General features: G+C 45.1%; 1 protein-coding gene across 1 annotated transcript in view; it reads right to left on the bottom strand.

Annotated features, from left to right (window-relative positions):
- Positions 1-9,790, bottom strand: part of LOC122563500 (uncharacterized) — a 224,164-nt gene that overhangs the window by 65,892 nt on the left and 148,482 nt on the right. The gene's annotated exons all lie outside the window — the stretch shown is intronic.

Raw genomic sequence — 9,790 nt, 5'->3', positions numbered from 1 at the left:
TGTGTGAGGTTCTGGTCACTGCACTCAAACTGGTACAGATGGGTTTACTGGGGACTGGCGAATGTTAGTTTTACAGAAAGGTTTGGAGATACAAGAATTGCTTTATTTCCAACTCGGGCGGCTAAAGGGAGTCCGAATTGAATGGATAGTATTTTGATAGGTCCTGATAGAGTGGAAAGGAAGATTCTAATCCCCTTGTTTGAAGGGTCACTAACTGGAGGCAGCACCTTTAAGGTACGATTGCCCAGAAGCTGGTGGGGTCTGGAACTCACTGCTTTAAAGAATGATCAAGGCAGAAATCTTCGTAACTTCTAACGAGTGCGAGCAAATATACATACAAATTAGCGGCAGAAGCAAGCACCTCAGTTCTGCTGCATCGTTCAATAAGGTCATTGCTGATTTGTTTGTGTTTCGCAGCCCACAACCCCTCTATCTCTCAGAACCTTTAGTTCTCCTGCTGAACAGGAATCGACCTACCTCCACCTTAATAACACGCACTGATCCCTCGCCTTCACCACAATCTGAGGCAGAGTGTTCCAAAGTATCACAAATCCTCTGAGCGAAAATATTACTCTTCATCTCTGTCCTAAAAGTCCTTGGATATGCAGCTAAAATGCCGTAATCAACGTAATTTTGCACCAAGACCCAGGAAAGGGGTGGAAAAGCTCAGCAATTTCTGTTTTTGGTTCTGATTTTTAACATTTGCAATTCTTTTGGTTTTTACTTTGGAAGTAGGAATAGGTTAGATGGCTCCATGTCAGAATGGGCTGAATGGTCTCCCTCTATGCTAAAGATTTCTACAATTCTATGAGGATAAAAACAGATGGCATTGTCCATATGGACAACAGTGTGTGTAAAGTTGGAGATTCAGAGATTGTTTCTCCAGTGGTGGGTTTCTCCATAAACAAGAAGCAGAAATCAGCCATTCGGCCCCTCAAGTCTGCTCTACAATTTAATAAGATTATGGCTAATCTGACTATAACTTCAAATCCACAATCCCACATCCCACTGATAACCTCTCATCTCCTTGTTCACTGGGAATCCATCTAGCTCTGTTTTCAAACTCTGCTTTCTTTTCAGGAAGAGACTTTCAAGCACTCACAACCCTCTGAGAGAAAGAAAAGGTCTCACCTCCTCTCTCCCGTAAATGGTTGACCCCTGATTTTTACACAGTGACCCCTAGTTCAGCAGAGTCCTCCCGCTCCTCCCTTCCTGGGAGGTAATCAGGCACAAGTCGCTGCCTGGGAATTCTCAGACAATGGGAGGAAAAAGATCAAATTGACCAGATCCGTTGAGATGGGGTTCGGTATAGCATACTGTGTCAATTGTTAAAAATGTTTTGATTTGTATAACACCAACAATGTACATTGTTATTCACACATTTAAAACAGTTAAACCTGGCAAAGCACACTACAAGAATGAAGGTCAAACCAAATTTAACACCGAGTTTACGCAGGGAAATAAAAAACATTTTAATTCTCAAGATAATTCAAGACATTTTTCCTAAAATGATCTTTAGAGTTTTCCTCAAATGGTTAAGTTAATAAAAACACAGCCTGATGTCACGTTGGGCTGCAGATAAACATCTCTATTTTGAAAACAACCCGATTATTCAGCTCATTGATGTCTTTGGGATTTTACTCTGTGCAGAATGGCTTTATACATGACAACAATCTTTGCACTGCAAAGTATTTCATTGCCATGTGAAATGCCCTAAAATGCTCTCGGGGTGTGGTGCTGGCCTAGAGGTATTATCACCGGGCTATTAATCCAGAGACCCAGCTAATGTCCTGGGAGTCTGGGTTCAAATCCTATCATGGCAGATAGTGGAATCTGAATCCAATAAGAATCTGGAGTTAAGGCTCTGATAATGACCATGAGCCCATTGCTGATTGTTGGGGGAAGGGCCAGCAGGCTTCTTTCTACAGAAAGAAGCCTGCTGGCCTATATGTGACTCCGAACTTACAGCAATGTGGTTGACTCTTAACTGCAGGATGGGCAATAATTGCTGGTGACCACATTTAATGAATGAAAAAAAAAGTTGGTATCTTGATCTTATGCTATTTAAGTGAAGGTACCTTTATTTATCCTGGGCTACTGTTTAGTGAAATGATGTTCAAGCAGCAGAACCAAAGTAAATCCATCTGCTTCTGGTCATCGTGCCAACCCCGGCAGTCCCTGTCATGTCGGCCTTGATGACAAAAAGATCTGACTTTGGCATGGTGCCCCCTTTAGTGGAATAGCCCACCCAGTGAGCTAGGTGCAGGCTGCTGGAAGTGTTGGGAGTTGAAGCAGAAGGAGGTGGGTGAGATGTAGAACTGTGCATCTATAAACAGGACAATTTGGCCCAGACCTACGTAGGGAGTCATCTATTTATATCCTTTTCCACCCATGCAAAAGCTGAGGTAATTACTCAGTCTCACATCAAACTAGTCCATGTGGTTTGAAGAAGCAGGCAGCCAAGTGTCTGTTTAAAATTAGCAGTTCAACTGTTATTAGCAGATATTAGATTAATGGCTTGCCCCAGGCTGCTGTGAGCCTGCACTGTGGGGCTTTGTGTTCGAGTGGTGTAGTCAGAGGAATGGAGTTTATTCTTTTAAAGAAAAATCGCAAATTTCATTGACGTAGCTCCTGTTACTAAGTGGGAAGAGTGACAGCGCAGTTTATTGCAGCCACTACCAGGGGATTAATTCAGTCAGTACGCGTGTGTTTCAGGGTGTACAGGAGTCACCCTGCAGCACAAGCAATAGTGAAGTTGTTGGGTTAAATCAGTCCAAGGAAGAGGGATAACAATCACCTGGAACTTGCTTGGATTGATCATTTGTGGAGCTCCAGCCTGGCGGAGAATCAGATTCCACTGTGATGACCACTGTGGTCAAATAGCCGAGGGATGCAGACAATCTAGACTCAAGTGGAGAGAACAATCATTTGTGTGAGCTACCAGCTGAATCCCAGTGTGAACATATTCCCCTCAGTCAGTGGCTGGCACTTTATTGGGTCAGCAGGTACAGGAAGGCACTTGCGTGACTGCAAATCTCCCCGTGGCCAATTGTGCAATGGAATTCCTTGCAGTTTATGAGGTAGGGCCTGAATAAATTACCAGGAACATTGCTGGATTGTTAGAAAAAATGCTCATTAATGCTCATCAGATCAGAAACTCTGAGCTTGTCCCATGCCATGAGTGCCTCCATATGCACACACACACATACACACAGACACAGACACACACACAGACACACACACACACAGACACACACACAGACACACACACACGCATACACACAGACACAGACACACACACAGACACACATAGACACACACAGACACAGACACACACACACAGACACACACGCACACACCAGACACACACAGACACACACACAGACCTATACTCAGACACACACACATAGACACACACACAGACACACACACACCAGACACACACACAGACACACACACATGCACACACACACAGACACACACACACAGACACACACACAGACACACACACACAGACACACACACACGACACGCACACACAGACACACACACAACAGACACACACATGCACACACATACGCACAGACACACACAGATACACACGCACACACCAGACACACACACATATACACACCAGACACACACACACGCATACACCAGACACACACACATATACACACCAGACACACACACAGACACACACCAGACACACACACACGCATACACCAGACACACACACATATACACACCAGACACACACACAGACACACACGCACACACCAGACACACACAGATGCACACACACACAGACAGACACACACACACAGACACACACACACATACACACACACGCAGAAACACTTGTACACAGAGACACACACACAGACACATACACACCAGACACAGACACACACACAGACACATACACACCAGACACAGACACACAGACACACACGCACACACCAGACACAGACACACACAGATACACACACACACACCAGACACACACACACACACACACAGATACACACGCACATACCAGACACACACATATACACACCAGACACACAACACGCACACACCAGACACACACACACACGCACATGCACACGCACCAGACATACACACACAAACACAGTGACACACACAAACACAGACACACACATGTGCATACTCACACGCACACATGAACGCACTGTCCCTCACATACATACACACACACACACACACACAAACAGACATAGACACATGCATGGACACAGACACACTCACAGATATGTGTACACCTACACGCACACTCCCTCACGTACACACACAGACATACAGATACACAGGCATACGTGTGCACATTCACACAGATACACATATGCACAGACGTGCACACACATACACACAGATACACACACATGCACAGCCAAACATGCATACACACAGATACACACACATACACACAGATACACATACATGCACATCCACACACATACACATAGATACACACACACACGCATACACACAGATACACACACACATACAGACACATGCACAGCCACACACACATACACACAGAGATACACACACGCATACACACAGATACACACACACATACACACAGATACACACACACATGCACAGCCACACACGCATACACACAGATACACACACACACATACACACAGATGCACAGCCACACATGTTTGCACACACAATCCCGCACGCACTCTCTCTCTCACACTCATACACACAGATATACACAGATACACACACACACATACACACACATACACACACATACACACAGATACACACACACATGCACAGCCACACATGTATGCACACACACAATCCCGCACGCACTCTCTCTCTCACACTCATACACACAGATACACACACACACAGATACATACACACACAGACTCACACACACAGACTCACACACAGATACACACACATACAGACTCATACACACAGATACACACACACACATACACTTACCGCTGCCAATGAGCTATTCACTTGCTCCAAGAAGGTGGTCCCAGTTTTCGTGGGTGACACCCCCCCATTCTATGAAAAGCCTTTGGTTGCCTAATAAGGGCCTTGTCCCACCACTGATGGTCTTTATAGGGTTCCCATTGCAGACAGAAGACCTCGCTTCCTCAGTGGACTGCGCTGGTATTAGACTAGTCCTGGGGGACTTCTTCCCTGTGTACCCCAAGGTCACTGACGTCAGCACCCCCTTTCTCCAGTCGGGCCATCTCCCCACCCCCCACCCCCACCCCCACTTTTCAACCCCTTCCCTCATGGTACAATGACAGCATTTAAGAGGCATCTGGACGGGTATATGAATAGAAAGGGTTTAGAGGGATATGGGCCAAATGCTGGCAACGGGGGCGAGATTAGGTTAGGATATCTGGTCAACATTGATGTGTTGGACCGAAGGGTGAGTTTCTATGCTGTATATCTCATGAACCTATTCCTCTATGTCCATGGTCTCTCGAATCCAGCCTCCCACCCTTATTGCCAGGGTCAGGATTCTGAGTTCCCTGAGCCCAGTCTTTCCTGTGCACTTCGACACAGTGGGGCTGCCTGTAGTCCCAGCAGTGGCCACTATGTGAAGTTATTGGGCAGTGACTTGCATTGGAGGGAGTTTCTTCAACCAGGGGTGCGGAGGTCTTTAAACAACTAACGATGGTCCCAGTGTGAAATTGCTGCCGTTGGGATCATTCATGGGTTTCTTTGGCCCCAGCCACAAAGCACAAAACCTCGGCCCAGTGGGCGCTCTTGGAGGTGCTGTCTTCCAGGTGAGATTTGAAAAGGGAGACCCACCTCAGGTGGATGTGCATGAGCCCAGGGCACTTATTCAGGGAAGGAGAAAGTGAGGTCTGCAGATGCTGGAGATCAGAGCTGAAAATGTGTTGCTGGAAAAGCGCAGCAGGTCAGACAGCATCCAGGGAACAGGAGAATCGACGTTTCGGGCATAAGCCCTTCTTCAGGACTTATTCAGGGAAGACCAGTGAAGCTGCTTCTAGTGTCCTGGACTATGCTTATTCCTCAACAGCACCATTAAAGCCAGTCACCTAGTCTTTAATGTAGTGCTGTTTGTGGGAGCTTGCTGTGCACAGATTGGCAGCAGTGTTTGCTACATTTTGAACGGGGACTGCACTTGCTACGTGCTTCAAAGCTGTAAAGGGTTTGTGAGGTTACGAAAGGTGATAACTAAATATAAGTCTCCCTTTATGAGCACTTAATAAAACATTAATATAGCACTGACAATACAACGCTGGCGAATTCTGTCAGAAGATGTCAACAGAAAATTGTAGGAGGGAGAGGGAAAAGTATCATTCATTAAATGGTAACTGGCAATGTGCCAGTATTGAACAGTTTCAGTGACAGGGCTTTCCCTGGTGGGGAAACAGCTGCTGGTGTGAGTCCGACACAAACATGACGGTACAAGACACTTCACCACATTCTGTTGGTGGATCGATCAGTATTCCGGCCAGGAATCTTTCGATATGAGGCACAAAGATGGGGAACAAGCAATCTCAATGTTTGCAGTAAAGCATCTCAGTGAGTAGATTGATTGGCTCCAATGTGTTGCTCTTATGGAGAACATCCTCACTCAAGGTCTCTATGCAAACACTTCACCCTGCAAAAGGAGCACATGTGTTCTCTCTCTCTCATGTCTTTGCAAAGATCCCCCACAGCCCCTTTGTCAAATGGAAGAGCAGCTGGTTCTCCGTCAGCTATTTAATGGACTATTTTTCAGTGTTTTTTGTCAAAATGTGCTCATGGTGTGTGTAAGGCCAGGTCCTCTGCTCGTTTCTCCACACCTCACGGTCTGTGGTTTGTTAGAGCCTCTCCTTTGAAAATTCAAGATGGCCAGGCAAAAGGATTGGTTGCAGAGGTTTCCCACTACCCTCCTCATGAGTGCTTAAAGAAAAGTCAAATTCTCTTCTCACAGGTCCTCCGCCCACAAGAGGCACTAGTGCCTTGAGTGTTTAGATCTTCTGCTTTCCTCACTGAAAATTCACTGGTTACCCCATTGACTGTAACCCTGAGCATGGAATCCTTACTAGGGCCTTAGGAAACTCACCAAAAGACTGAGACAATCTGCCTCTGCCATCCTAAATAGGCATAAGAATATTCAATGGAAAAATTCCGAATATTTCTGCCAGCAGTACCCATCTACCATGCCCTGAAAGATTACATATCATTGTTGCTCTTTACCACCAGCTTAAGGTCTCTGGGCAAGATGCCCCAGGAACCATATCCTCAATGTGCAGGGAATGATGTAAAGAAGGAAGAGGAAAGGGTGGAGAGAAGAGTGAATATTTTTAAAACATCATTGTCAAGGATATTGCAGGGTTACGAAGAACATGGAACAAATCACAGAAAAGGAAAGCGAGCAATGAGCGTGCACTTGACAAACATTCTTAGCCTGGAACAGAAATCCTACGGAGTGCTGCACGTGTCATTTATCATCATTTGGATCCACATCCTCACACCTCCTTCTGCTTCCCTTTCTTTGTGATAAAAACAAAAGTCTCCTTAGGAAATCAAAGCAAGTCGCTGAAGTCTGATGGGAGTCGGTATTTTCTGGGTTACTTCCCCTACTCGGATTGATTTTATTGTCCAACACACAAAGCCACATCCTGCTTTGTTGTTTTTTTTTTCACTTTTAGGGTGTGTATAGGCTGGATGTTTTAGCATGCCGTGTGTTCGTTTATTCTGCAGGCTGCATCTTTTCCAGGACATTGTGATGGATCAGCCATTTCCATTAAAAAACCTCTATATTTGCAATCAACCATTTACAGAACATTCTTCATGCTTGTGGGAGGGCTAATGCATTTTGCAGTCAATTAAATGGAAGCAGCTATAGACCATTCAGTCCCTCAAGCCTTCCCCCCGCCCATTCTATAACATCATGACTAAACTGCCCAGTTTTCAAATATTCTTTTGTCCCAGTTCCTCACTGGACGATGTTTCAAAAATCTGCCTGCCTCCTCTTTCAGTCAGAAGTCACACATCTCTGTGTATAGTCCAACACATTTATTTAAAATCAGAAGCTTTCAGAGTGATTCCCCCCCCCCCCCCCCCCCCCCCCAACCGCCCCTTCATCCTTCACTGGCACCTTCACATCATGGCTAACATCCTCTGTCAGTGACCTCATCTCCACAATTCTCTGTGATAAAGAATTCCAGACATTCACTGCTCTCTGGGAGAAACTCCTTCACATCAGAGTTTTAGTCAGTGTCTGCTTATTCTGGAACCATGTCCCCGAGATCGAGATACGCCTACTAACGGAAACATCTTCTCCACAAGCTCCCCCTGTCAGAATTGCTAAAGAAAAGCAAAATCCTGTGGATGCTGAAACAGAAAATGCTGGAGAAACTCAGCAGGTATGGCAGCATTTGCAGAGAGAGAAAAACAGAGGGAAACCCTGCCATGAACCTTTAACCAAGCTTTTAGCCACCTGTCCTCAGATCTCATTGTGACTTTATAATACTCCCATAAAGGTTCATCCCAGGAAAGGCGCTCTATAAATACAGGTAGTTGTTGGTGTGCTTGATTACTTGAATGTACATTTATTGGTCAGTGTCTTGCCCATTGTATTCTCATCCTCTTGTTATTTTCCTTATCCCCAGTGCTCTGCTAGATTATGTTCATTTAATGGTGGCACATTAGGAAATCAAAAGGGCACAGACAACAACTATCTCTGGAGGTTAGAAATTTCTCACACACGTTCCTTTACTTTACAACCAGTTCCGTTATAGTGAAGCCCTCAGCTCACAGTACATGGCTCTCACTTCATTCTCTGCAGTTATCGACAAACATGCACCAGAACATTCAGCACCACGAGCCGTGTTGACCAAATCATTTTTAACATGTGAACGCTTGAAAGACCCCACAGTGGCAATTCACAGAATGAGAGCCCATCAGTTCCAAGGCTGGAGACACCCTGAGAAATGTTAGGTTTATATTTACAGGGAGAGAATGATGAAGATAAAGCCATCAAATGTTTTGCTGGGGATCTCCAAAACGTAACATTATTCAAAATCTATTCAGGGAATCTATTATAAGAAGCTTTGAGGTTGGATTGTATGGAAAATAACTGGACTGGTACCACATAGGGAGCACTATGTGTTGAAGAAATTTATGCAGGGAATACCAGGCACTGGAGAGAAAATAGCTCAAGAAACAGTGAGTATTTAAGGTGGATTAAACAGGGAATAACAGCAAAAAAAGATTATAGAAGGAATAATACAAATGATTACTAAGTGATAATTAAGCAATAATCTGCAGTGATTTACCAGATAATAAAGCAGGATATAAATTAATTCCTCAACAGCACAAGGATTTGTACCAGATTTCCCCATATCAGCATGGTTTGACCTTAGAGGAACCAGCAGTCAGCGATTACATGAATTAATGGTCTCAACAGCATTTGTATAAAAAACGGAGAACGTAACAGATTGCTGAGAAAGTGTCTCGAGTATCTCGAGGTTACATTGTCCTGACTAAGACTATTAGTCTTACCAAGTGCTGAACACCCTCAGAGAGCAGGAGGTGAGCCTGATGTGATGGGGGGAGGGAAGGGAGACAGTTGTATCACTGCCCAGCCCCTCCCCCACAATGGTCCAGCTCATTTCTTTCCTGGTTGCTTGGTCTCCAGCTTTCATTGTCTTCCCCAGCCCCAGTACCTGAAAACACTGACTCACACTGGTCTGAAATTTCTTAGCATGATCAACTCTCACGTTTTTGACTCTAGAGGCTGTGACAGGCCTACGTAGTG

This window comes from Chiloscyllium plagiosum, unplaced genomic scaffold, assembly GCF_037043375.1.
Source record: "Chiloscyllium plagiosum isolate Xiang-an unplaced genomic scaffold, Cpla_swu_hap1 HiC_scaffold_30, whole genome shotgun sequence".
NCBI lineage: Eukaryota > Metazoa > Chordata > Chondrichthyes > Orectolobiformes > Hemiscylliidae > Chiloscyllium > Chiloscyllium plagiosum.
The sequence above is the reverse complement of the archived record's forward strand: the minus strand, read 5'-3'. Positions and strand labels throughout refer to the sequence as shown.